Source organism: Narcine bancroftii, chromosome 3, assembly GCF_036971445.1.
Source record: "Narcine bancroftii isolate sNarBan1 chromosome 3, sNarBan1.hap1, whole genome shotgun sequence".
In the NCBI taxonomy this organism is placed as follows: Eukaryota; Metazoa; Chordata; class Chondrichthyes; order Torpediniformes; family Narcinidae; genus Narcine; species Narcine bancroftii.
Window position 1 is genome coordinate 180231691 of NC_091471.1, and position 27380 is coordinate 180259070.

The 27380-nt window shown below is 43.3% G+C and overlaps 1 long non-coding RNA gene across 10 annotated transcripts in view; it reads left to right on the forward strand.

Moving 5' to 3' along the window:
* Positions 1-27380, forward strand: part of LOC138756313 (uncharacterized) — a 100313-nt gene that overhangs the window by 7785 nt on the left and 65148 nt on the right. For 9 of the 10 annotated variants that reach the window (XR_011352978.1, XR_011352980.1, XR_011352975.1 and 6 more), the window contains 3 exons: positions 15509-15685; positions 16505-16569; positions 20489-20578. This is a non-coding gene — a long non-coding RNA (uncharacterized lncRNA). The remainder of the gene's footprint in view (positions 1-15508; positions 15686-16504; positions 16570-20488; positions 20579-27380) is intronic. The other variant, XR_011352976.1, reaches the window with a different exon arrangement.

Genomic DNA, 27380 nt, shown 5'->3' on the forward strand with positions numbered 1-27380 from the left:
GCCACTCTAGTCTGTGCCAAACCACTTTTTCTTGCCTAGTCCCACTGGCCTGCACTCAGTCCACAGCCCTCCATACCTCTCCCATCCATAAATCTGTCCAAATTTCTCTTAAATGTTAAAATTGAGTCCACATCTTCCATTTCAGCTGAAAGCTTGTTCCAAACTCCTACCACTCTACGAGTGAAGAGGTTTCCCTCTAAACTTTTCCCCTTTCATCCTTATGGTGGAAGGAAACCAGAGCATTCTGAGGAAGCAGATGCAGATATTTGGAGAACTCCTTAGAGGCAGCATACGATTTGAACCCCGTTTGCTGGCACTTTCACAGTGTTACATTAATTGCGACATTAACTGTGCCACACTAAAGAAAGGGCTTCGAATAAAGGTTCTTCACAATGAATTTATCACAACTAAATGTATCAGACAGTAGCTAAGAATTTGATTAAACAATCATTGAAGTTTTCCTTAAAAAAATAAGAATATGGTTCTCTCAAGTTCAATATTCAATGGTCATTATTATTATTCTATTGATGCTGTAATGACATAAGTGATCTCTTTGTTAAACTATGAGATTTTTAAAATCTTCTTACACTCTTTTGGTAAAAAGTCACAGAATAGCATAATCAACATATAAACCAAACTTTTAGGGGCAAAACTCAGTGATGCTTGCTGCAAGAAAGAAGGAAAGTGTAGCGGCAGCTACACTGCTACCGAAAGAACACACCACCAGACGGGTTGAACTCAGTGAGCAGAACGGATTTATTGCAGGCTGCTGGACTGGTCTTATACTCCTAGCCCGGACCTGGCAGAGAACTCCACTGGGGAGGGTGGGTGGGGGGGGGGAAACTGACGTCACCCGGGTGTCATATGGTCCCCCAGCGTGGGCTTCTGATGCCTGTGCTGAGAAGGGGAAAAACCCCGATGGCACCATTTTGGTCAACTGCCCCGCCGCGTGGATTACAAGCAGGGCCGGTTCATCTGCCTAGTGGTGTGCTGCCCCACAGCCCCTCAGAACTGGTGCCAATGTCCTTTTTAGCTGGGCTGGGCCACAATCACTGGTTCGGTGGGGTTGAGGTGCACTGGTTTCAGCCTGACCACAGTAAACAGTTCCCGTCTGCCGCCAATGTCCAGTGGGCCCGGAGGTGGGGAAGCAGCTCGTGCGGCGATCGTTGGGGGTTGTGAGGTGCGTTGCTTAACTTACCAGGAAATGCCAACAGTGTGCCGTAGACCAGCTCAGCTGATATTGCCTGCAGATCCTCCTTGGGCGTGGAGCGGATGCCCAGGAGCATCCAAGGCAGTTCGTCCACCCAGTTGGGACCGGTGAGGAAGGCCATAAGTGCCGACATAAGGTGGTGGTGCAGACGCTCGACCAGCCCATTGGCCTGCGGGTGATAGGCCGTGGTCCGGTGTAGCTCGATCCCCAACCTGTGCGCCCCAATTGCTGGTGAGGTGATTCAGAATGCCAAACCAGGTGACCCATCCGTGCAACAGCACTTGGGAGCAGGAGTCGGTGGAGGTAACCGGCATCGGGATCACCTCGGGCCAACGAGTGGTGTGGTCCAGCACCATAAACAGGTAACGGTTGCCCCGGGAAACGGGTAAGGGCCCAAATATGTTCATGTGAATGTGGCTGAACCATTTCCGGATGTGCTCGAACCCTTGCACGGGCGCCCTGGTGTGCCTGTGTACCTTGGACATTTGGCAATGGGTGCATGTTCTGGCACAACCCACCATATGCTTCCACAGCCCATGGCAGACAAACCGCTCTGCTACCATCCGGACTGTGGACCTGATGGATGGGTGCGAAATGTCATGGATGTGATGGAAGACTTGCCTGTGCCACTGCTGGGGAAGCACTAGCTGCAGGGTGCCCATGGAGACATCGCACAGGACAGTGCTTCCGCCACTCTGAGTCAGGAGGTCTCGGAACCGCAGGCCCTTGATGGCAGTCCTGAAGGCTCGCGTCTCCTCATCGGACTTCTGGTCCTGGGCAAGCTGGTCGAAGTCGAAGCCGGGCGTCAGCATGCAGATAGCCGGTCGCAAGATTACATCAGCAACCACGCTGTCCTTCCACGCCTTGTGCCGAATGTCAGTGGTAAACTCCGACACGAAGGAAAGGTGACGCTGCTGGTGGGCCAACCAGGGGTCCTTCACCATTGTGAGTGCCTAGGTGAGTGGTTTGTGGTCAGTGAAGATGGCAAAAGTCCTCCCCTCCAAGAAATAGCAGAAATGCCGCACCGCCAGGTACATGACCTGTATCTCATGGTCAAAAGAGCTATACTTGTGCTCTGGTGGGCGGAAAATCCGGCTGAAGAATGCCAGCGGCTTCCATTGTCCTTTCACCTGCTGCTCCGGAATGGCACCGATGGCTGTGGCAGAGGCATCGATGGAAAGTGCCATATGCAGGTCGGTGTGCGGGTGGGCGACCATGGTAGCCTTCGCGAGGGTGTCCTTGGTGGCTTTGAATAAATTGCAGGCCTCTGGGGTCCAGGTGAGTGTTTTGTGCTTGGCTGTGATGAGGGCGAATAGCAGCTGCATGATGTACACAGCTCCTGGAATGAATCGGTTGTAGAAGTTGACCATACCTGCAAACTCCTGCAGCCCCTTGAGATTGTCCGGATGTGGGAACTCTTTGATAACGGCAACCTTCGAAGTGGCAGGCATGGCTCCCTTGGCCGTGATGGTATGGCCCAGGAACTGCATGGACTCTTTCCCAAACTGGCACTTGGCTGGGTTGATGGTGAGGCCGAAGTCAGCCAGCCGGGAGATGAGGGTGCGCAGGTTGCACCCAATCCCTGCTGGCAATGAGGATGTCGTCTAAGTAAATGAAGACAAAATCCAGGTCCCTGCCCACTGAGTCCATGAGGCACTGGAAGGTCTGAGTGGCGTTCTTGAGCCCAACGGGATGTGAACGAATTTGAACAAGCCAAAGGGGGTGATGATGACCATCTTGGGTATGTCCTCAGGGTGCTCTGGGATTTGGTGTTACCCACGCACCAGGTCAACCTTGGAAAAAATTTTGCTCCATGCAGGTTGGCCGTAAAGTCCTGGATGTGAGGGATGGGGCAACGGTCAGGAACTGTTGCCTTGTTGAGCTGTCAATAGTCTCCGCAGGGGCACCACTCCCGGAGGCTTTCAAGACCAGGTGGAGCGGCAAGGCCCACAGGCTGTCAGACCGCCGATGATCCCCAGCTCCAACAGATGTGAAAAATCCTTCTTTGTCATCTGGAGCTTATATAAAAGATTGATTGATAAATATTTACCATTGCTGTAGTGCAAGAAAAAATGTAGCATTCTGTGGTGTTGGAGTAGTTGGGGTACTAAGAGGAGGTTCAGGAGCCTGATAGCCAGTGGAAAAAAACTTTTGAATCATAGGCTTCCATACCTTCATCGCGAAAGTAGCAACAAGAAGAGGTTATGATGGGAGTCCTTTATGATGTTGACTTCCTTCTTGAGTCAAAACCTCAATGTGTTCAATGGATGGGAGGTCAGAAACTTTTATGTGCTTGGCTAAATATGGAAACTTCTAAAGCCTTCTGCACTCCTGGGCCTGATCCAAGTGGTAGAAAGGATGATTGCACTTCTGTGAGGTAAAATCAGTAAGAATATTTCATCTGAACTAACAAACATGTTGTCATACTAATGAATCTCGATGCCTGTCTAACCTCCCAAACCCAAGATGTATGACCTCGCATGATGTCCCTCTCTGTGATGGCTAACCAGTTTGATAGGTATTTAGCCTGTGAATCTGGCTAGCTGTTCCAATTATTTAAAATGGACCTTGCTGTTACTCCTACAAAGGTTTGCAGTAAGTCCATATTCCTGGTTTTCCCAAAAGCAAGTCCAGCCCTCAACATTTTTCCTTCTTTTCCTTGCTTTGAGTGAGAATTTACCCCAGTGCAAGGTTTTACAGGGTTGGTTTTGACTTCTTGCCATTCAAGATGAGTGGCAGTTAAAATCAAGCGCTCTATATCCTGCAGTCACCCGGCTTCATCATTTCAGATTTGATCTAGGCGGATTTCTTGATAAAATGGGGTGCATTGCTCAGGTAAAACATCAAGGCTGTATTAATGGGCTGCTACTTGAGGAGATCTCTATGATTCCCCTAATTATTAAAAACTGTCATGCAAACAAATACTAAAAAGTTATATTTTTTCTTCTGAGGGACCAGTTGGATCAGGAGTTTGAGTGATAGTTTTTTTTTTAAAAGGACTGACTATCCAAACATCTCTATGCAACATCCGCTGTAAGTTCATACCTAAATATGCAGTTATGGTTCCAATTATTAAATTACATGGTGGTGTTTAGAATGGCTCCAAAGTTAAAGCCTTAAATTTATTTCTTTAGACTAAACTTCTTATTCTTCTACTTGATCTAAGCCTCAAAACATATTTTTAGGTTTGTACAAACATGTTCTAACTATGCTTGAAGTCTTTGTTTGAGTTATTCAACCATACTGTGGGATAAATGAAAATGAAAGCATAGCATATTAGTCAAACATGACAAAATATTTCAAATGTATCCATTAGAAAGCATAAATATTTGCATGAATCAGTGAAGGATGTATGCATCAGAATTTGCTGAACTGGCACATTTTTGGCCAAAATAAATATTAAAATAGAATTTGAAGCAGAATTATTGATAGGGAGAGAAACAGGATAAGTTGGAGCCACATTACTATGAAAAGAAAAAATAAACAGTGGTAAAAAGGTGGAAATAGCATCTGGATTAAAAACGAGATTCCTCTTGTATGGTAGAAATTCAATAAGAACAAAGAAGGGTGCCTTAAAATGATTCTGCAAAATCTATAATATGCTTATCTGCAGCTGTGCAGTTACTTATGGCAATAATGAAAAAAGGAAAGAATGAACGATGATTCAGTCTAATGGGTCATTTCCAATTTTGCTTTGGAAATTGAATGACAAATCAGAAAAAGTTCTGTCTGGAATATCTATTTGGAATTTTTCACAACTGGTCACTTGCAAAAGACAATCATTACTGTTTATGACAAAAAAAAAGTATTGTATTTTCATTACCATCTGTTCAAACTAAACACACAATGAATAAGTTTGGGATACATTTTATTTCCTCATTGGCTGGCTGAAACTGGTCGAACATGAAGATGGTAGAAAAACAATTCAAAGAAATGTCAGGAGTTCGATGATTCCCTTGCATAAATTTTTAACAGAACAAAGATTATTTTCATATTATACTAGGTGAGTACAGATCACAAGTTCTGGGAAAATGGTGAAAGATTATGCAAATTATAACCTTTACATGAAGTAGCGATTTTTTTTCAAAACTCAGCAGGCAGCTCAGTGCACAGACTGCATCGAGATTCACATAATATAAAATATTAAATTGATTGCCATTTTTAATCTGTATGTCATTGAAGGAGCTTTGTAGATTATGGTTTTGAATAGATTTTCTAGATTGGAAAATCTTCAGAAATTTGGCAGTTTATTCCATTGCTTTACTGAAGTACGTCAGTTAAAAACATTGGTACCCAAAACTCAGTTACGTGATACTGATGCTGCAGTGTGGCTTGCAATATAATGTTTTTATTTAAACATCAGACTTTTGAGCATATATACTTCTATTTATTTGCAGTACTTGAAAGATATTGATGCTCAATAAAAATGGAGCGACCAAGATATTAACAGTTTTCAAAAGTGTGGTAGGACCAGGTTAGATCTGGGATCAATGCTAGATCAAGTCCAGGATTTGAACCAGGACAGCTGGTCAAGTTGCATTGCTGTTGGCAATAGGCTGGAGAAAAGATCTGAATACAGTCTGGGGATTGGCAGGCCAGGGGTCACTGAGGTGTGAAGAGGTCTCAAAGTTAGGTAGGGGCAAGAGGTTGCATCTCAGGTGTCAAGGATAAGAACAGAAGGTCACCGTAGTTCCGAGCCTGGATCATGACAGGTGGGTTGCAATTAAAGGTTGGTGTAACTGGTGACAGTGGAAAGAGTAGTGGTGGAACAAGATGAATCAAGGAGGATACCTGTGATCATTTATGTTTCCTTAGGGTGCTTCCGCTTCCTCTCAATCTAAACACATGAAGATTACTTGCACCTAGTACAATGAGGAGTTGTAGGATCTAATGCACATCAAATGTGGGAGAATGAAGTAGAATTAATGAGGGATGAGTGCCATGGATGTTGATGGTCATTTGTGTTTGAAAAGTATCAGGTTTGGTGGATTCACAGAGAGATGAGTCTGGGCACAAGTGTTGCAATCAGAGGTAACTTTATTGAACACACAGGAGACAAACAGGGGAAGATGTCAAATGATATTTAATTACTCTACTATTAAATATCTGTACCCAGGTTGGACTTTAATATCAATGGCCACCTATCTTCTACATGATACGAGACAAAAACTATAACGGTACAAGCAGTCACATCAGCCACAAGACACTCTGATACCAGTGGCTGCTTGCCCTACCACACTCTCCCGCATGTGTGCACACTTCACAGACAGGGATTTTCAAACACACTCCCAATTCCCTGTACCAACAGGGATGTGGCTTTCTACAAGCACTGAACTATAGTGGTACTACGGCTCAGCTCAATGTAGTTCACACCTTACCCACAACTCCTCCAGAAATGTCCACAGTAGCAACCTGGCGTGCAGCAATACCCAGGGCTTGGACCACGAGGAAGAGAGAGAGAGGAATGTGGTACTCGTCAATGTTTTATGTTGTCCTGAACTGGGCGTCTGCCCAATGATGACGCTGAGTCATTTAAATGAGCCAATGGCAAGGTGTGCACTAATGGGTGGCAGGAGTCCAACCTTGATTGGCAGGTGAAGCAACTTCTGAATAAGTTTCCGTTGGTGAGGTTATGTGATCCTCCTCAATCTGCAATGTTCCATATAGGGAGACCACATCTTCCTCCACAATCCACATATAACACCATTCTAGTCACATTGGGCTAAAGGTCCTGTTTCCATTAGACCACAAGATATAGGAGCAGAAGTTCCCCATTCAGTCCAGACTGTTCTGGATTTGTGTCATTTTTTTTTAAATTAGCAAGATCCATATAAATAGCTTGTTTTGATCTGTTGAAAGTGAGAACAGGTTCTTCCAGACAAAGGAGAATGACTTGTTGCTTCTGTTGTTAAGGAAGAAAGGAATGGCTTTAAGTCCTTCTGTTTGTGGGCATAGAGGTGGAAAAAGGATGGATGTCTATGGTGAAAATTAGGTAGTCGAGTTCAGTGAACTGCAAGTTGTTGATGTGATGGAGGGCATGTGAGGTGTCACAGATGCAAGTGAGGAGGGATTGGTCGGGGGGAGAACAGAACAATGTTGAGGTAGGCAGATACCAGTTCAGTGAGGCTGAAGCATTTGGAAACAATGGGTCTATTGGCACAAGTGGGTTTGTGGATCTTGGGTAGGAGGTAGATCCAGGCTGTGCAGGGTTGGAAAACAATAAAGTTGAAGGCCATGGAAGGGAGATAACCGGAAGTGATGAAGTCTGAGATAGTGTGCAAGAGAGTGGTTTGAAATGTTTTGGTGAGGTCCTGATCAAGAGGAAAGTAAGAGAAGAGTTCCTAGAGCTGCCATCTAGCTTGGGCAAGATAGAGGTCAGTGCCACCAGTGGCACAACAGCACCACCCTTGTCTGCGGGTTTGATCATGAGGTTGGAAGTGGTGCAGAGAGAGTGGAGGACAGAGTGCTCTGAGGGGGTGGGATGAAAATGTGAGGGGAGTGGTGAAATTGAGATGGATGTTGGAAGTATAAAGATCCAGAGCTGGCAGAAGACTGGAAAAGGTGTCCAACAGGAGGTTTGAGGTGGGAGAAAGGTTCAGCGTGGGGAGTGGAGAATCTTGGTTGAAGAAGTAGGTGCAGCAGTGAAGACATCGAAAGAAGAGTTCAGCATCATGGTGTGCATAAAACTCGTTGAGGTGTGGGAAAAATGAGGCCTCTAATGAGGACAGAATGTTCTTCCTCCTGGAGGGAAAGGTCAGATGGATGGTGCCTGTGATGTTGCAGGCTGAGTTAACAACCCTCTGGAGTTTATTCTTGTCCTGAGAGTTGGCATCTCCATACCAGACAGTGATGCAAGCAACCAGATTGCTCTCCACAGTATACCTGTAGAAGTTTTCAAGGGTCTTTGGTGACATACCAAATCTCCTCAGATATATAGTATAGCCATTGGTGTACATTCTTCATGACTACATCAACATGGAGGTTCCAGGACAAATCCTTGAAGATGTTGACACTTATGCATTTGAGGTTCTTGACCCTCTCACCTACTGAGCCCTTGATGAGTTCTGGGTCAAGATGAAGTAACAATCCAGATAAAGTAAAGGTCCTTGCAGCAGTAATATGAATTGAGTTAAAGTTCATTGTCACACATACAAAGATGCAATAGTAGAGGTTATTTTAATTTCTGATTCATTCCCTTGTTAATTAATTTACTTTTTTGACAATAGCCAACCACCACAATGACTTACTCAAAGCAGTCTCTCACATACATGGGAGCTTTCCACATTCGCTCTCAGATTCTTGTGTCTTTTTGTATTCTTACTGAGACTCTGGTGACCATGTGGACATATTTCTCAGGGGCTTTAATTTTGTTCCTCGGGGTTCATATTAACCACTGACTGATGGTGCAATGCTACTGCTGGGGACTTGTGAAAAACAGTCTTGTCTGCCATGGCTTGTAATCAAAACATAAAATGTTTGAGCCCTTTGTATCTTTCAGCTAATCAAAATAGATCAATTCATTACTGCTTGTGAAGGTGACTGCCTTGGAGAATATCCGTGAAAATTAATATGTCCCATCAGTGGAACCAGGGAGAAAGAGGGAAACTATAACTGGGAGAAAGAAAGACAAGCGAACCATATCTTGGAAGGGAATAAACATATATAAACTTTGGAAGGGAATAAACATAAACAAACTGGGGCAGAGAGAGAAAATACAAACTAGGAGACTAAGACAAAGGAAAGCACATTGAGAAAAGAGGGGAAAAAACAAGCTAGACAGAGAGGGAGAGAGAAACCTGCTGGAGAGATGGTGATAAATCCAAGCCAGTTAAAGGGAAAACAACTTGATGAGGGGACAGAAAAAGATAAACTGAGAAAAGGAGAGAGAGAGAATTATCATTGAAATTTTAAATAATTATGTTCACTTTGGGTTGAATCATCAAAAATCAATAGCTGCTCAAATAAGAAAACCAATATGAGGAAACATCCAGTTCATAAAAATTGTGTAAGGGAAGTCAATGTACAGATTGTGAAGATATTTCAGATAGGCACAAGGATTCTAGAGACTGTAAATGCCATTTTACAAATGTAGAACATTAGTACATAGTCTCTGTGGTTAATTGCAAACATAAGGACATTTTGTAACTTTCACCAATAATCTTTGTCGTAAGATAGTTGAAGCAGAAATAGTTTTTATTGGGTTTTTACTGGAGAACAAGTTGCCTACAGCAGTAACAGATCAAGTAGGTCTACTCTTTAAAAGGTTGTTCAATGATTCGAGTATTCTCAGCAGTAAGCATGTGGATATCATAAGCCTATGGCTATAATTAGTGATGCTCTTGCACTATGTTCTAATGGGATGATTGTAGTTTTTAAAAGGGAATCTTTTGCCTTTAATAGAAGCAGTGATGTGGTATTATGTTATTCTTTGCTCATTCATTTTCTTTTTAAGTTTCACCAGCAGGAATTATACCAAGAATTCTGGAAACTCTTATCTATAATAACTATTTGTGGCAATTTTTAATCAAGTCTTTATCAGAAATGAAGAAGTAATTTGGTGGGAAAAGTTCATTGGAGTTTCCTTCAGCTCAATCAAGGGGTGATTTCCAACAGAAGTTGAAATGGTATATTATTTGATTAACATGAGTTTGCAGAAAGGATTATTTGCTCTGTTCAGAGATGCTGGCCATGCTCTGAGTATTGTTTTTGCTTATTTAACCAATACATTTCTATGGATTTTTTTTTAAATCAAATGAAAAACAGAAGCAGTTTAGCACAGTTGGAGTTACTCAGCAGCTGTTATTGGGGGTAGTTTTGGATCATTTGCCAAGTCATGTGCTGTGGCGGGGAGAATAGATAAGGCCCATGCCACAGAAATAAAAAAGATCCAAATTTAAAGTTGTATATATGCTCCATTTAAAAAAAATAATCCACTCAACTTCTCTGCGATAAAATTCTTTCTTCCAGCAAGTGCAAAGCATTCTCCAAAAGGTGATTCCAGCTCTAATAGAATTTTTCAAGATTTATCTCAGCAAAGGTGTGGGATCATGTGTTCTTATCAGCAGCAAATCAAGGTACATGTAGGAGATTCTTCGAACTTCATAACCAAACTGGAATCGGTCATTGATTTCTCTTCCCAACAGCATATCAGCTGATCTGCACTAACTCTTGACAGATGCATGTCAGTTTTCCTCAGACTTGATAAATTTCTTTGTGGTCAATGCTGGTTATTTTTAGAAGAAGGTGCCAATTCATAATTCAGTTTTGAAATAAACAGGTCAGATTGTTGATACCCTAGAGCAGGGATGTCAAAGTCAAATTCACGGAGGGCCAAAATTAAAAACTTGGACTAAGTCGAGGGCCGAACTAAATATTTATTGAAAATTTTCAACAACCTCTGCATGTTTTCTCTTTTTTCAACATATGTAATGTTAAACTTTTTCTTACTAAAATAAAGGTTTAATAATAGTTTTGGATAAACTCTTTCCAGAAGCATTAACAAATGAGAAATAAAATATTCAATAAATAATATTTCTCTATAGAGGATTTGTCAAATGTTGCTAGTGTGCTGTCGAATAGTAAAATCTGAGGGCTATTGAGAATGTGGGAGAATAACATGATTCCTGAAACAATCAAATGGGTGACTGATTGTGGGCATGAACTCTAGCAGGGTTATTTGCCATGTCCTTTTTCCATTGGTACAGATATCCTTTGATTTACACACTTTTCAAGTTTGATGCCTAATGAGCTTGTATCCAGGTGCAGGACCATTTTTAACCTGGAATATATTGATCACTATGACATGAAACTATTGGAAGATCGTTTTATCCTGAGATTAAAGTTCATAATACTTACTCAGGCCTGTGTGCGGGAGGGCGGGATTTGCGGGCGATCGGGTTGGACAAAGACAGTGCGGGGGCATCGGCTCTCGCTGCAGGGCGGAATCTCGGCGGATCAGCGGCCCCGTCACCGTGAGTCGCGAGTCGGCCTGCGGCAGGGAGGGGGAGTGGGCAACGGTCCTGGTGAGGTCAGGCCCCCCCCTGAGTTTCTGCCAGACCCCCCTTGACCTGCTGAGTTTCTCCCGGACCCCCCTTGACCTGCTGAGTTTCTGCCGGACCCCCCTTGACCTGCTGAGTTTCTCCCGGACCTCCCTTGACCTGCTGAGTTTCTCCTGGACCCCCCTTGACCTGCTGAGTTTCTCCCGGACCCCCCTTGACCTGCTGAGTTTCTTCCGGACCTCCTTTGACCTGCTGAGTTTCTCCTGGACCCCCCTTGACCTGCTGAGTTTCTCCCGGACCCCCTTTTCTTTCCGTGCCGGTGTCCCAGGACCGTTCCAGGGCAGTCTCCATGCTCAGGACCGCGCTGGGATCCCGGTCAGCGGTGGAGGAGCAGGTGAGCGTGGCTAATCCCGATCCAGCCCACGCCACTCCCGAGATTGGCGGGGAGTTCCACCCTACCTGCCTGACTAGCCTCGCTCTCCACGTGTACTCCGGGCACCCGCCACTGGTCCGGTGGGAAGGCGCAGGGCGGCCGGTGGCCGGTGCCCCCATCGCCCGGCGGGGAGCCCCAGTCTTCCCTCCGGCGTCCCGACTCCATCTGCAGCTCCAAGAAACGCTGTGCCACTGGGGTTCCGGGCGCTGGGAAGCGGCCTTGGCTTCCCCTGACACTGGCCAGGCCGCGCTGCGGTGGGAGGGTGGGCGAGGGGACACGACAGCGTGTTTATAAAACCATCCACCACTACTTTTCAAGGACCATGATTTTTCTCTCTCTCTCTCACCCTGGGACACAGCGGTTACTGTGCATGCGCTATACTGGCACAACGGCCAGCGGGCCACCTCTAATACATTTTTGATATGATCTTGCGGGCCAAATATAATTATATCGCGGACCAAATTTGGCCCGCAGGCCAGAGTTTGACATGTGTGCCCTAGAGTATCTAGAACTAGACTTAAAGTCTGACCACTGAGAAATGAAATGAGAAGGCATTTCTTCATTCAGAATCAGAATTTTATTGTCATGAACAAGCCACGGAATTTGTAGTTTTCCGGCAGCATCACAGTGTAAACATTCATATAAACCACCTTACAACAATAAATTAAAATTCATGGGAAGTTGCATCAGAACCAGGAAGGGTGAATGTTCCCCTTGGGACACAGAATGGGGTCTCAGTATCTGGAGGGGTGGTGCCAGACAATCACCAAGACCAAGGAGGTGGTTGCTGATTTTAGGAGAGAGGCCGAGGGAGCACACACCTGTCTGCATTGAGGGAGAGGAGGTGGGGAGGGAGTTCACAGCATTCTATATTTCAGAAGACATAGAGGCAAGCACAAAGAAGGCCTGAACATTCTAAGGAGTCTGTGGTTTGGTATGTCGTTGAATATTCTATCAAATGTCTACAAGTCCACTGTAGAAAGTATGATATAAATCACATCACAGCCTGGTTTGGGAATTCAACTGACCAGGAATGCAGAAGGCAAGGGGTTGAGGGTGTGGGGGCAAGAAGCTGATTTTGTAACATTGAGTGTGTGCCTTTAGCATCCTGTATATCCCTCCTGATGGCAGTAGTGAGAAAAAGGGCATGGCCTGGTTGGTGAGGGTGCTTGACAATAGAAGCTGCTTTCTTGAGACCTCCCTCTTATAGATGATGGAGGGAAGATTAATGCCCATGATCGCACTGGCTGAGTTTACAACCCACTGTAGCATTTTCCTGTCCTGTGCGTTGACATCATCATACCAGATAGTGACGCAACCAGCCAGAAAACCCTCCCCGGTACATCTGTAGAAATTTGCAAGAGGCTTTGGTGACATACTAATCTCCTCAAACTCTTAATGAAATATAGCTGCTGGCGGGCCTTCTTCATGATTGCATCAGCATGACGGTCCCAGAATAGGTCAAGAGATGTGGACGCCAGGAATTCGTAGTTTCTTACCCTCTCCACTGCTGTTACCTTGAAGAAGACTGGTTTATGTCTTCCTGAAGTCCACCATCAATTCCTTAGTTTTACTGACATTGAGTGCAAGATTGTTGTTGTGACATGACTCAACTAGCTCACTCGTATCTCACTCGTGTATGCTTCGCCATTGTCGTCTGTGATTCTGCTGGCAACCATGGTGTTATTGGCAAATTTGTAGATGGCATTTCATTTGTGCAAACCCTGAAAAAGGTAGTGGACACAACCCAGGACTCACTGGTAATACCCTCCGCAGCATCATGAACATCTATAGGGGGCACTGCTGTTGGAGAGCAGCAGCAATCATCAAGGATCCACACTGCACAGCACACACTCTGTTCTTCCTGCTACTATCAAGAAAGAGGAATAGGTGCCACAAGTCTCACAGCTGCTACCTCTCCACCATCAGACTCGTCAACAAAAACTCAATTTGAGAGTTTTTCAGGACTCATATTTTTGAACTTTATTGATTTTTTTTCTCTCAGTATTGCAGTCAGTTTGTTTACATTTTTTTTATTTGTTAACATGTGTACATTGAGTCAGTTCTTTTTTCTCTGTACTGCCAATAAGTGGTAATTCTGTCTCACCTTCCAGATAAAGAATCTCAAGGTTGCATGTGATGTCATAACTCTGGCAAAAAAATCTGAAATTTGAGGTTCTTTACTGTGTCTGGACTGTAAAATGGACCCCTTTTTGGTAAAGAACAATGCTCTTGCACTATTTTAACTTTAATTTTGTCTGCAGCTTGAACTTTCTTTTTGTAATATATCATACACTCATTGATTTGCAATAGCACTACACCCTGTACTTGTGCTTTCTTATTGCACCACCTGCTGTATTTATATATTAGTTGACTTGCCTGGATAGCCTGCAAAACAAACATTTTCACTGTTCAATAAGCAACAAGTCCAGGACATGTATTATTAGTGAACCATTTCCTTTATTTACATGTTGGGGTATTTACATGTCGAGGGAATTTGCAACAGGAAACACATACAAAGCAATGACATACAAAACATGCAGTTGTAAGTGAGGGAACAGATTCAAAGGGTCTCAAAAGCAAGGACTCTGAACACAGTCTGACAGTAAATTTTACAGAATATGTGTGTGAAGATTGCAACAGGGATAAACCATACACAAAAACAATGTACACAGTGCTGTTACATACAATCAAGGAAAAGAAACAATACAGTACCTGCCACCCCTTGAGACATGGCTCTATGCTACTTGAAACACAAACTAAGATGCTCACAACTCTATACCAGTGCACACCTCACCAAATGATTTCTCCAGCACTGTTCCACAATACTCAGCCTGGATTGAAGCAGGGTAGTCCCTCAGAGATGGCAAAAAGAGAAAGAGACAAGCACATGTAGTGACCGTTATAGTAATAGAGGGCTGGGGAGTCCAGCCCAGGTAATCTAAAGGAGTCTATAGCTCAATGCCAGTGAGGTCCAATTGATTCCTAAGGCCAATGGCCTAAGACCAAGGACAAAGATACTTAAAAGGGCCAATGGTCAGGTGTGCACTGATGGGTGGGGCAGAGCCAAACGTCGTTTGGAAGGTGGTGTGTCTTCTGACCTGGTAATGGGAAGAGCTGTCACATGACATCCATGATCCTCCGCAATACACATGTCCATTAGTCATTGGTTAATCACAACTCATGATAGCACAGTGAGGATTAAAACAAAGAGTATGTGGCACCCCTCCCCAACAAGCAAGCATGGTAGACCAATTAGCAAAGGTATGCATGTCTAGCTATAATTTACAATTGGTGAGACATAAAAGTCAGTCTCGGTTGTTTGCCACAAAGAGCCCCCACCTTTAACCAGCTCATACGTTACAATTGGTTCTCCAGCTTCACCCTTGATGCAATCTGGAGTGGATCTCAGAGATCATCTCACGGGAGAATGAGTTGGTTCACATGATAAGCTTTATACTGCAGCTAGCAGGAGGATGGGGGAAGGGGGTTGGTGGTGCTGGTGTATCCCCATGATCTAAGGTGCAGTGGAGAACCAATTGCATGGCAGGTGAAATGGCATCTGACCTGTTTCCCACTGGAGAGGTCAGGTGACCTAATATATAACAATTCTATCTTTGTACTCATGAAAATAAACAATTTAATTCATTTTAACTCTAAGTATTCAATATATTTACTCTGTTAAGTGAATGATGGTTCATCAGAGAAGACAATTCATGAACCTTGAAACTCACTCATTATTTCAAGAAGATAAAACATGTTTAGTGCAATGACTCTGATGTAATTTAATTAACTTGATACTGAGTTTATTATCGTAGGCATTCCACAATGTTCAGTATATATGCCCAAAATGCTCACTTTCTACAGCCCAACAGGTACTTATGAAGAAAAGCTGTAATGGAAAACTAATTGAATTAAATTAAAAGGGAGTTTCCTGTTCTGCTATTGGCAACATCTCATCAAGTCTTGGTGCCATCTTGAATAGAAAAGACAACACCCAAGTATTCTGGGAGAAAAAATTTCATCATATATTTGGAAGCTCAGGTAAATTGATAAACGATAAGATGAAGATTTGAAAATGACAGGTGTTATTCAATGGCCTCTAGACTCAGCTGCTTCATTCTTGGCAATTAGATTCATTGGAATTATCTAAGCTCCAAAGCTTTCTACAAGGAATGGTGCTCAGAGAAAAATATCTGGGGAAATGACAAAAGAACTAAACCATTCATTTCAAAACAATGATAAAGATCTGTTTTTACAACACAGTTAGCTGCTGGGAAGGATAACCTATTGAGTCAAACATCATTTCTTTTCACCCCACCGTGATGGTTAATGGTGTTTATTATCTAAAAAAAAATTACTACTGAGAATAATGAAGCTAGTTCTAAACTGCACAAAAAATGTTTACAAAAATCCTGTTTTCAAGATCTGGTCTTGCCTGAAAGAATATTTAATTTTTGACATTTGTTTCTATTCCTTGGTTAATTTCATACTCAATGATGCTAATTATTGAGCCATGGACAAATACCTTTTTGTTTTCAAGAGTCACGGTGTCATTGCATGCATCATGTTGCTCAATAATGTGGTGACTTTTCGACAATCCCCACAATGCATCAGCAGAATGGTTTTGTTTCCCACAATATTTATTTAGTAGATTTTCAAAACGATGACCTAATTAATGTCAAATAAGTTTTACCTCCAGCAATGGGATTAGAGTTAGAGGATCCAAAATCATTTTATTTATATGTCCTAAACAACCACTGTGCCACCTTGTTCTTACATCAGCTGCCTTCAGAAGTATTACTGGGTTGGGAACTTCAAAATCACAGTGGAGTTCACAGCCTTTCCATCTGCTCTCTCCAGGTGGAAGGGAATGAACAGAGTGAGCAGCTCCAAGAAATCCAGAGGGAGGAAGGAGGACAAAAAAGGTGAAATCCAAGTACATTTGATAAATGGACCAATTTCACTCTGAGCCAGCACTGATTCTAATAAGAACAAAAATAAGAATGAAAAACCCGACAGCAGTTGCAATTTTGTCTGACAGTAACAAAAGCCACATGAAATAAATTTGCTTCAACTGTGAGAGTAATTTAATAACTTCCCAGAAATAATAATCTTGCTGATAAGCTTGTTTGTTACTGGTTTCTTTTATGTAGCAGCATCATGCATAGACATCACTTGGGGAAAAAGATTTGCCACCTGAATTACCACAGCCCAATTTGTTCAAACTGAGTATTTAGTACAAGCTAATGAAATGGCTTTAAATTTAACTGCAAATTCCCTAACGCCTGGCCTGTCAGATGTGTCTGCTATTACTCAAGCAAAACTTTGCATGATATTTTATTGTGCATCATCTTCTTCAGTGTTCTTTAATCACCAAAATCCAGAATAACTATCAATAAGTCCCTTAGGAAAGATTCTCTATTTCTGCCTGGTGATAACTGGATCAGCAACCAGACTCACTGCAACATTCCAAAGAAAGCCAACTAGGTGTCATGAAATTAAGGAGTCAATGTTCACAACAGGCTCAATGACGATATATCCCATGCAAAAGCACAACTGTATAGTAGAACTGTACAGCACAGTAAAGGCCCTTCAGCCGACAATGTTGCAGCGACATTTAGACCCTGCCTCCCACGTAACTCTCCATTAAATTTCTCCATATGCTTGTCTGGTAGTCTTTTGAAATCCACCAATGTACCTGTCTCCTCCACAGAGTAGGGCATTCCATGCACCAATTACTTACTTACAGTTACTTACGGATTCAAATTCTATTTAACATCATCACTTCTCTTTCTTTGCCTAAGAGTGACATACAATTTTCAAGGTTTGTGGTTGGAAGACAGTAACAAATGAACTCTTGGATGAAGATTCAATAGCTCGTTATGTTAACACTGATATTAACACTGCTAGGTATACCTAACAGACAGGAACATTTATATTATTTTGTGACTGTTAATTATAAAGACAAAGCTCTATGTTAGTGACTGAAAATGCTACATGGAGTTGACAATTCAGAATTTAGACTTTTATATAAATCTAGCTTTTAGAATCCATGAGATCAATCATTCAACGGAATATATTTTACTAATTTGTTCTCTATTTTACTCAATCATTGTGCTCAGTAATGAGATTCATTATTCATTTCAAGTTATGTAAATTATGTCTGATATAAGATTTTATGTTAAATGCATGGAATTTAGAGAATAACTTGGTTGTGCTTGAGAGGCATTCACAGAGTTCTGATCATCTGCAAATTTTGGCATGGGTTTGACTACAGTAGGATAAATCAGGAGTGTTACTAATTATTAGAATCTATTCATGTTCCCTTGCTTCAAGATTTTATATATATTTACATACTTGATAAGCTAAAATTATATGGCATGTTTTTTAAGTCATCCAAGGCAAGCACAAATCTAAAAATGATGGATTCACTGATTGGGTTCCGCGGCAATAATCAGATAATTTAAGATATATTAAACCATGAAACATGACAGCAAAAATGAATCAAACTTCTGTCAAATATAGCTAAGAAGCAATATTTAATTTTGAATTTAAAAGAACCACTACCTAAACAAACATCACCCTTAAGTGAAAGGAAAAGGTGACCAGCTTATGTTGGGAAGCCATGTAACTGATATGCTTTGATGCTTTGGATACGGGTTATGACCAAGAGACATTCTATCCCAGTGTACGTGTTTATTTTAATAGGACCGTCTATCCAAACCCATAAATTGAAACGATGCAAATGTAACTATTGTCATTGTATTTGCTATCCTTTGTACTTGAAGGGTATAAAAACTTGATGCACTTTTAATTCTTCTTTCATGAGTCTGCTTCTGCTAAATAAAGCCCTGATGTATTCACATCTCTGGAAAGCATGAGGTTTAGTCAAGTCACAACAATCTCCACCTGTGATTTCATGCTCAGTAAAAGAGGAAAAGTTGAGGAAATGCTTAGGAATTTGATGATTGACCTCTGGATTATAGTCCAGGCAATGGGCTTGTGTTAGACATGCTCATTGGACAACGTAGCAAACTCGAGGATTGATGTTAGAAATGATCTTTGAATAATAGTGTGAGGTAGGGTGGAGATTGACTGGTGGATGAGTTGATTTTTAGGATATAACCCCTTTCTCTCACAATCTTTATACCCTCCAGCCTCAAATAATAATCTATATTATTTGAATGTGGGTAGTGATTCATTCTTTTTGAGGGTAACTTGATAAGGCTGTGCTGAATAAACTGTGCTGGCACGGTTTTATGGGCTGCCCATAAATGTGGTGATACTGAAGAAAAAATTCAACAAAGTTGTAAGGATTGAGTAACCGGAGGACATTGGTGTGGAAAAGGGCAGTCAGTTGTTGCTCCCCACCCACTTATATCCTTCTTTATCAGTGAGGCAGAAAAACGGAGTAGGAGGTGCTTAACAGATATTGCCTCTGTGCTGTAAGATGACAGAGTCGTTGAATCAGAAGGCCCATATTCACAGCTGAAAAAGGTGGCTGGATCATTAGGGGGATTTACAATTTTGCTTGTTTAGGTCTTTTTGATAATCATTCAATTGTACTTTTAATTCTTTTGTCCCATTATTTTTTTTTAAATGCAGTCAGAACTTCTGGGACGTTAATGTTGGACTTAGCAATTCGAAGTGGGTCACTCAGTATACCATGCAATGCAATGTTTAACACTAACTTCCTCAGAGACCTCATTAAATGGGAAAGATAAACTAAGTTGATAAAGTAAAAATTAGTCAGTAAAGTTCATCTATGGTAGACTGGTATGGGTTACCCTGTAGATGCCAACAAAACAGCACAAACAAGCATACCAGCTTATTAACAATTAAATAAACTTGCAAGTTGATATTCTGAACAGTGGTAGTTCTAAAAATATCCCCTGGGCTGTACAGTAAACAGTGGTTCCCAACTTACTCAGAGTTTGCCGACCTAACAAGGGGATGGGTGTCATTTGAGATGCCTTGAACGAGTCCTGTGACATAGTTCCAATTAAATTAACAGAAATAGAAGTTTCTAATGTCTCTGTCATAGGGATAATGGCAATACCAATGCTACTAATATTAGGGTGACTAGGCGTGAGCTCCAGAGAGGGGGTATACAGAAGATACAGTGGCACCTCTGAAGCTGAAATCATTTTATTCCCAATTTGATTTTGAACAAAGGAATTCTCTTTCATTTTTCTGGTCAATTTAATCCTCGTCACCTGTACCACAGATCCCTCATGCCAGGCCGAAGAATCAGATTGGGATTATTAGGAAACCCCAATGAAGGAACAATTTGCTTTGAGGAAACCATACAGTGCGGAAATACTGTGGGTAATAGAGATTGTGAAAGCAACCGGAGAGGGGAGTTTACAATCTTGCATCTAAAGGGCATCTGATCAATAATTAGGCTGGTGTAATCAATAAAATAAGTCAACTTGCTTGGGAGTTAACAATTTAAATGAGAATATTCATGGCATGGTTAATAAGTCCGCAGATGACCTAAAAATTGATGGTATAGTGGACAGTAAAGAAGGTTATCTGAGAACACAACAGGATCTAGTTCAACTAGGGAACTAGGCAAAGGAATGGCAGATGGCATTTAAATCAGCCAAGTGTGAAGTTTTATGGGCAGGGTCCTGGAGAGTGATGAGAAACAGAGAGACCTAGGGATACTGGTACATAGCTCCTGAAAAGTGACAACATGCCGAGACAGTGAAGAAACAGTATGACATACTTTCCTTTATTGATCAGACCACTGAGTAAAAAAGGATGGGATGTAATTTTATAACAGTAGAAGGTGCTGGTGAGACCACACTTCAAATGTTGACTGCAGTTATGTTTGTCTAGCTATAGGAAGAACATCATTAAGCTGGAGCGGTTGAAGAAAAGATTTGTGATGTTACCAGGACTGGTCATAGCAAGAGTGATGATATTCAGGTATTGTTTATTTATCCCAATTAACACCATACAGCATTAAAACCGAAACAGCATTCCCCTGTCCTGATACAAAAACTGCCTAACAATACAATGTACCATAGTCAATTTTCAGAAACCCGACAATGATACAAGGAGACAGGTTACAGTTAGATGTTATAAAATATCTGCCAGTTTTGGCTGAAGAAGAACGTTCCCTGAACCTGAGGGGACACTGCAAGCTCTGTTCATGCAGCCTTCAACAGGTCAATTACCGACCTCTTCACAGATGTTAAGTTCAGGGAACCCAACTACTACCCAGACATAAGTTTACATGGCCCTAGCCCTCACACGCTGTGCCTCCCATGAGACCCAGATATCCACAGCCTCATCCTCCATTTATCTATGAGGCCTAATCACATCTCTCCCAACCTCTGAGCCCGGAATGGCTCCGCAACACTTGTTGCACCGGATGCCGACTCTGACTCCGCAGCTTATCCTTTTCACTCAGCCCGACGATAGTCACTTTCGACAATGCCCTGAAGAGCTGATGAACTGCCACTCTCTAACAAAGTGGGCGGCTCAGCCTCCTCTCGGCCATGTCTGAGGAGTTCTACAACTCTGCAGCATCTGCTCGGATCCGCTCCCATTCAACGTGTTCCACTGACACCACAGAACTTCCTGCAGTCCCATGTCCATTTACATCTGATTGAAAGTTGCTCATGGTTCCAAACATCTAAGTTCTTGCATCAACCATGATCAGGAGAAGCTGCTGCCGACAAGTCCACGCTGCCATTTTCAGAGTCGCTGGAGAGTTTTTATATTTGTGTTCTGTTTTCTATAGCTCATGATGGCCAGAGATAATGTGAATGGTCACAGCCTATTTCCTAGGGTTAGTGAGGTCTAAAGAATTGGAATTAGAGTCAGAATTTATTGTCATGAACAAGTCACAAAATTCGGTGTTTTGTGGCAGCGTCATAGTGGAAGCGTTCATATATTGAACCATCTTACAACAATAAATTTAAAAGCAATAAAATAATAGTGCATGAAAAGTAAGGCAGTATCTTTGGTTCATTGATTATTCAGGAATCTAATAGCAACAGGGAAGATGTCCTTGTCCCATTGAGTGTTCGTCTTTAGGCTCCTCTATCTTTTTCTTGATGGTAGCAAAGTGAAGGAGGCATGGCCTGGCTGGTGGGGTCTTTGAGGATAGAGGCTGCTTTTTTAAGACACTGCCTCATGTAGATGTCCTCGATGGAGTGAAGTCTGGTGTCTGTGATGTTGCAGGTTGAATTAACAGCCCTCCAGAGTTTATTCTTATCCTGAGATTTGGCGCCTCTATATGCAACCAGCCAGAATGCTCTCTGTGGTACACTTGTAGAGTTTTTGAGAGGTTTCGGTGACATATTGAATCTCCTCAAACACCTCACAATGTATAGCAGCTGGCGAGCTTTCTTCGTGATTGATTCAACATGGATGCTCCAGGACAGCTCCTCGAAGATGTTGACACGAAGGAATTTGAAGTTCTTCACCCTCTCCACTACTCAATCCTCGATGAGGACTGGGTTGCATTCTCCTGACTTCCTCCTGAAGTCCATAATCATCTCCTTGATTTTGCTAATATTAAGCGCAAAGGTGTTGTGACACAACTCAACGAACTGATCTATCTCCCTCCTGGACGCTTCCTCATAGATGTTTCTGATTCTGCTGACAACTGCAGTGTCATCAGCAAATTTGTAGATAGCATTGGAATTCTGCCTGGCCACATAGTCATGGGTGTGTAATGAGTAGAGCAGTGAGCTAAGGACACATCCTTGGGGTGCAGCTATGTTGATAATCAGTGAGGAGGAGACATTGTTTCCAATTTTTACTGACTGTGGTCTACTGATGAGAAAGTCAAGTATCCAGTTGAAGAGGGGGTACAGAGGTCCAGAGTTTGTAGCTTCTGGACCAGCACTGAGGGAATAATGGTGTTGAAGGCTGAGCTGTTGACAATGAAGAGCAGCCGTATATATGAATTGCTCTTTTCTGCTGTGGAGCGATTGTAACAATAGGCAAATTGCAATGGGTCCAGATCGCTGCTTAGGTACATGTTAATTCTTGCTATAACAAGCCTCTCAAAGCACTTCATTACTGTAGAAGTTAGTGCTACTGGGTGATAGTCATTGAGGCAGCTCACTCTACTCTTCTTGGGCACCAGGATGATTGATGCCCTTTTGAAGCTGGTGGGAATCTCTGACTGCAACAATGTGAGGATGAAAATCTCCATGAACACTTAGGCTAGTTGGTTGATGCAGATTTTCAGTACCCTGCCAGGTACGTCATCAGAACCTGACACCTAACGAGGGTTCACCCTTTTGAATGATGTTCTGACATCATTCTCAGAGACAGATATCACGGGGTCCTTAGCATTTTAAGGATTCTAGTTGGCATTGTTTGGTTCTTCTTCTCAAAGCACGCATAGAAGGTGTTCAGCTCATTGAGTAATGAAGCATCATAGCCATCTATAGAGTTAACCCTTGCTTTGAAGGCTGTAATTGCCTGCATTCTCTGCCATACCTGGTGTGAATCTGTCTCTGTCCTAGCATTCTCTGGAATTGCCATTTTGCATCAGAAATGGCCTTGCACAGGTAGTACATGGATTTCTTGCAGAGATCTAGATCCCCAACCTTAAATACCCTTGTTCTTGCCCTCAGCAATTTGTGAATCCTCTGACTCATCCAAGACTTCTAGTTGGGGAACACTGAGTATGTGTGCGTGGGCACACACTCGTCCATGCGGGTCTTTATGAAGTCTTTATGAAGTTCAAGTCTATGGATGAATTCTTGATTATGATCCAGCATACTGATTCAAAGCAGTCCTGCAGATGCTCCTCCATCTCCCTCAACTATACTTTCACTGTCTTCTCTACTTGTGATGTGATCCTCAGTCTCAGCTTGTACACCAGGAGTAGAAATACAGCCAGGTGATCAGACCTGCTGAAGTGTGGTTGTGGTTTGGCTCGGTAGGCATTCTTCATGGTGGTCTAGCAGTGGTCAAGTGTCTTGGCTCCCATGGTCTTGCATGTGACGTATTGGTGGTAGAATGTCAGAGACTTTTTCAGGCTGGTCTGATTTAAGTCTCAGGAAGGCATCAGATTGTCATGTCTCATGGCTGCTAATCACAGTGCTCAGTCCATCCAGTGTCAGTCAGATGCTAGCCTGGGGCGGAATATACCCTGTGACCAGGATGATGGCAGAGAACTCCCTCAGTAGGTAGATGATCACCAGATGTTTCAGATCAGAGGAGCAGGACTGGGACATAACCGTCACATTTGTGCAATAGATAAATTAATGATGACACAAATGCCACCACCCTTGGTTTTCCCAGATGCTGCTGTATGGTCAGTGCAGGCACAGTGTCCGGAATGTCTACTTTTAGCCATATTTCTGTAAAGCACATAACACAGCACTCCCTGATGTCTCTCTGATCTGGCTCAGAGTTCATCAAGTTTGTTCTCCAATGATTGTACATTTGCCAGGAGGTTGGTAGGGAGCATAAGCTTCAAGGCCCAGTTTATCATCTTAACCTCTAGCCCCCCCCCCCCCTCCCCACCCCGTCCTCTCCAGCATTCACATGGTCAAGTCTTCTTTCCATGGCCCATGGGGTCACTGCTAGCAGTTTCTGCAGTTGTAGCCGACCACTACAAACACACACACTGTGTGGCAGGTTAAGCTCACTCCTTTATTAGGGCTGGAAAGGCTGCTTTTATACTGTTCAAGTTCCTTCCGTTTTTGCTGATTGACTGAGTCAGCCATATGAATATCAATAGCAGGTGGGAACAACCATGCATAAGAATGCCCTTCTTCCCCAGCCTGTTTCTGCTGAGTTAGATGGACAGCTTGACCAATGCCATGTTAGGGCTGTTGGTCTGATGCTGCCCCAGCTTCTACCCCTGCCAGTTCGTTGTCCTGGGAGTTGCTTTAGCAATCTCTGTCTGCATCTGTGGCCGCACAATGTGCCGGCTTGATCTCCGCAATTGCGAGCCGCCACACAGTGTTTAAATAGTCCATGTGATGTCCCTTTAAATCTCCCATGATGTTTAAATGTATTGAGCATCTGCTGTTTGCGAATATCATGAAGTTTAAATGGCCCAATCACTGTCTGTTTAAAACTGCTGTGGTTTTGAACTTGCCTGACCACTGGCTGTTTAAAGGTCCCACAGTCTGATGGACACTACTGATTCTTCCAAATCTGAGGTGTGAAAGTGATCTTAGGACAACCTTATTAATGGGTAAGTTTGATGTCATGGTTCTGGGGTTGAATTTTAATAGTTCTGAATGGAAGCATTTGATAATTCCCGTCAGAGCTGCATGCAAAGAGTTGTCACTATAAGATGCCAATTTAGGGACATAGACTTAAAAGGTGATCTGAGGGGCAGGTTTTTCCTCTCAGAGGATTATAAGTATATGGGTCGAGCTACCAGAGGAAGTAGTTGAGGTAGGTAGAATTATGATGTTTAAACTGTATTTAGACATATACCAAAAACGTTTGGAAGGACATGGGCCAAACACCAGCAAATGGAAAGAGTCCAGATATGCAATTTGGTCAGCATGAACAAATTGTAGCAAAACCCTGTTCCATGGTGTAGAACTTGATGGCACCATAAAGGAAGAAAAGAATGCTGAAGAGAAACACAAAAGCTGCAAATGTAAGTAGACAAGGAATTACTGGAGGAACTCAGCAGGTCGGTCAGCATCCATGATTAGTAATGGTTAGTCAACAATTCCCATCTGGTCTCTTTATCAAGATAGAAGAGGTGAAATTGCATCAAAAAGGGGGGAGCAACTGGGTGAGGGGCCCAGAGGTAGTAGAATATAGGGTAGAAGGTGAAGAGACAGGTATAACAAGAAACCATTGGGAATCAGGTAGGGAAATAAAATTTAGAGAGAGAAAGAACAATAAAATAGGTACAGGCGTGCAGAAGAGATAGAAATAATGGAATCAGATAGGGTGATATGCTGATTCCTTGAGATATTGAAATGAAAACATTTCTACAAATTCCAGACTTGAAAAGATTATAAAAAGTACAGACATAAACCTGGTCTGCAATGAACATTAAAAAAAAATTAGTGCAAAAGAAGAAAAAGTAGGGTATTGTCTGTAGTTCATTGTCCATTCAGAAATCTGAAGGAAGAGAGGAAGAATTTATTTTGTACTGTGGCGGCTCACAATTGTGGAGATCGGGCCAGCACATTGCGCGGCAGCAGACGCAGATAGAGATCGCTAAAGCGACTCCCAGGACAACGAACCAGCAGGGGTAGAAGCTGGGGCAGCTTCAGACCAACATGGCATTGGTCAAGCTGCCCAGCTAACTCAGCAGAAACAGCTGGGGAAGAAGAACATTCATATGCATGGATGTTCCCGCCTGCTATTGATATTCATATGGCTGACTCAGTCAATCAGCAAAAATGGCGGGAATTTGAACAGTATAAAATCAGCCTTTCCAGCCTTAATAAAGGAGTGAGCTTAACCTGCCACATTGTGTGTGTGTTTCTTTGTAATGATCGGCTACAATTGGTGACCCCGACGGTTTAGAAGGAATCTAAACCTAGTGATGGAGAGCGAAGCAGCATTCGGTGCAGTTGACCTGAAGTTCCTGACCATCTGGACAGTTCGACCCGGTGTGTGGTTCCACCAGGCGGAGGCTCAGTTCTAGGTCCAGGGCATCACAGCAGAGACCACCTGGTACTAACATGTGGTCAGCATCCTGGATCCGCAGATTGCAGACAGAGTGGCCAACTTTATCCACAGGCCACCATCGGAAGGCACTCTCACTGCCTTCAAAGAGCTATTAACCGAGACATTTGGACCTGGATGGACTTGGAGACAGATCCCTGTCGGCACTCATCACAAGATGCTGGCCCTCCTGGATGATGAGCAGTCCGGCATCATGTTCGAGCAGGCATTCCTGGAACAGATGCCTGAAGATATCCACTTGCTCCTGGCGGATGCGGATTTCACTGACCCCCAGAAAGTCGCAGCACGGGCAGACATTCTGTGGAAACAGAAACAGAAATGCTCAGCTACCGTGGGGCTCGTAAAGAAATCCCGCAATCAGACCAGAGCAGTCCCAAGCAAGGAACAGCAGACGAGAGGCAGGAATGAGTCCAGCGACAGATGGTGCTTATACCACTGGAGATGGGGCACCGAAGCCCACCGATGCCAGTCCCCTTGCAAGTTTCATGGAAACGACAAGGCCAGCCATCGCTGATGGCCATGACGGCTGGCCACCAAGAGAGCCTCCTGTACGTCTGGGATCCCCTGTCCAGCAGACGCTTCCTGGTGGATACAGGAGCAGAGGTCAGGTGATACCCCCGACAGGGTTGGACACTAGGCGCAGGCTAGCGGGACCCACGTTAAGGGCTGCCAACAACAGCAGTATACAGACCTATGGAACTTGTAGGGCCGAGCTGCAGTTACTTCTCGTGGGAGTTCACGCTGGCTGCAGTGGACAACAACTCCTTGGAGCGGATTTCCTGCGAGTCCACAGCCTCCTAGTGGACCTTAAGGGTAAGTGAGTCATCCACACCGAGAACTACCAGACCATCGCACTGAGGGGCGCTAGGTTTCCGGCAGTGCACCTGGACTCCATCCACAACTCAGAGGATGAGTTCTCCAAAGTGCTAGTGGGATTCCTGGCAATCCTTTCCCCTCAGTTAACAGCAGAGATGCCTCGACATGGCATCAAATATCATATCCTGACTGAGGGCCCACCTCTCCACGCAAGGGTGAGATGACTTCTCCTAGACAAGCTCTGACTGGCCAAGGAGGAGTTAAGCAAGCT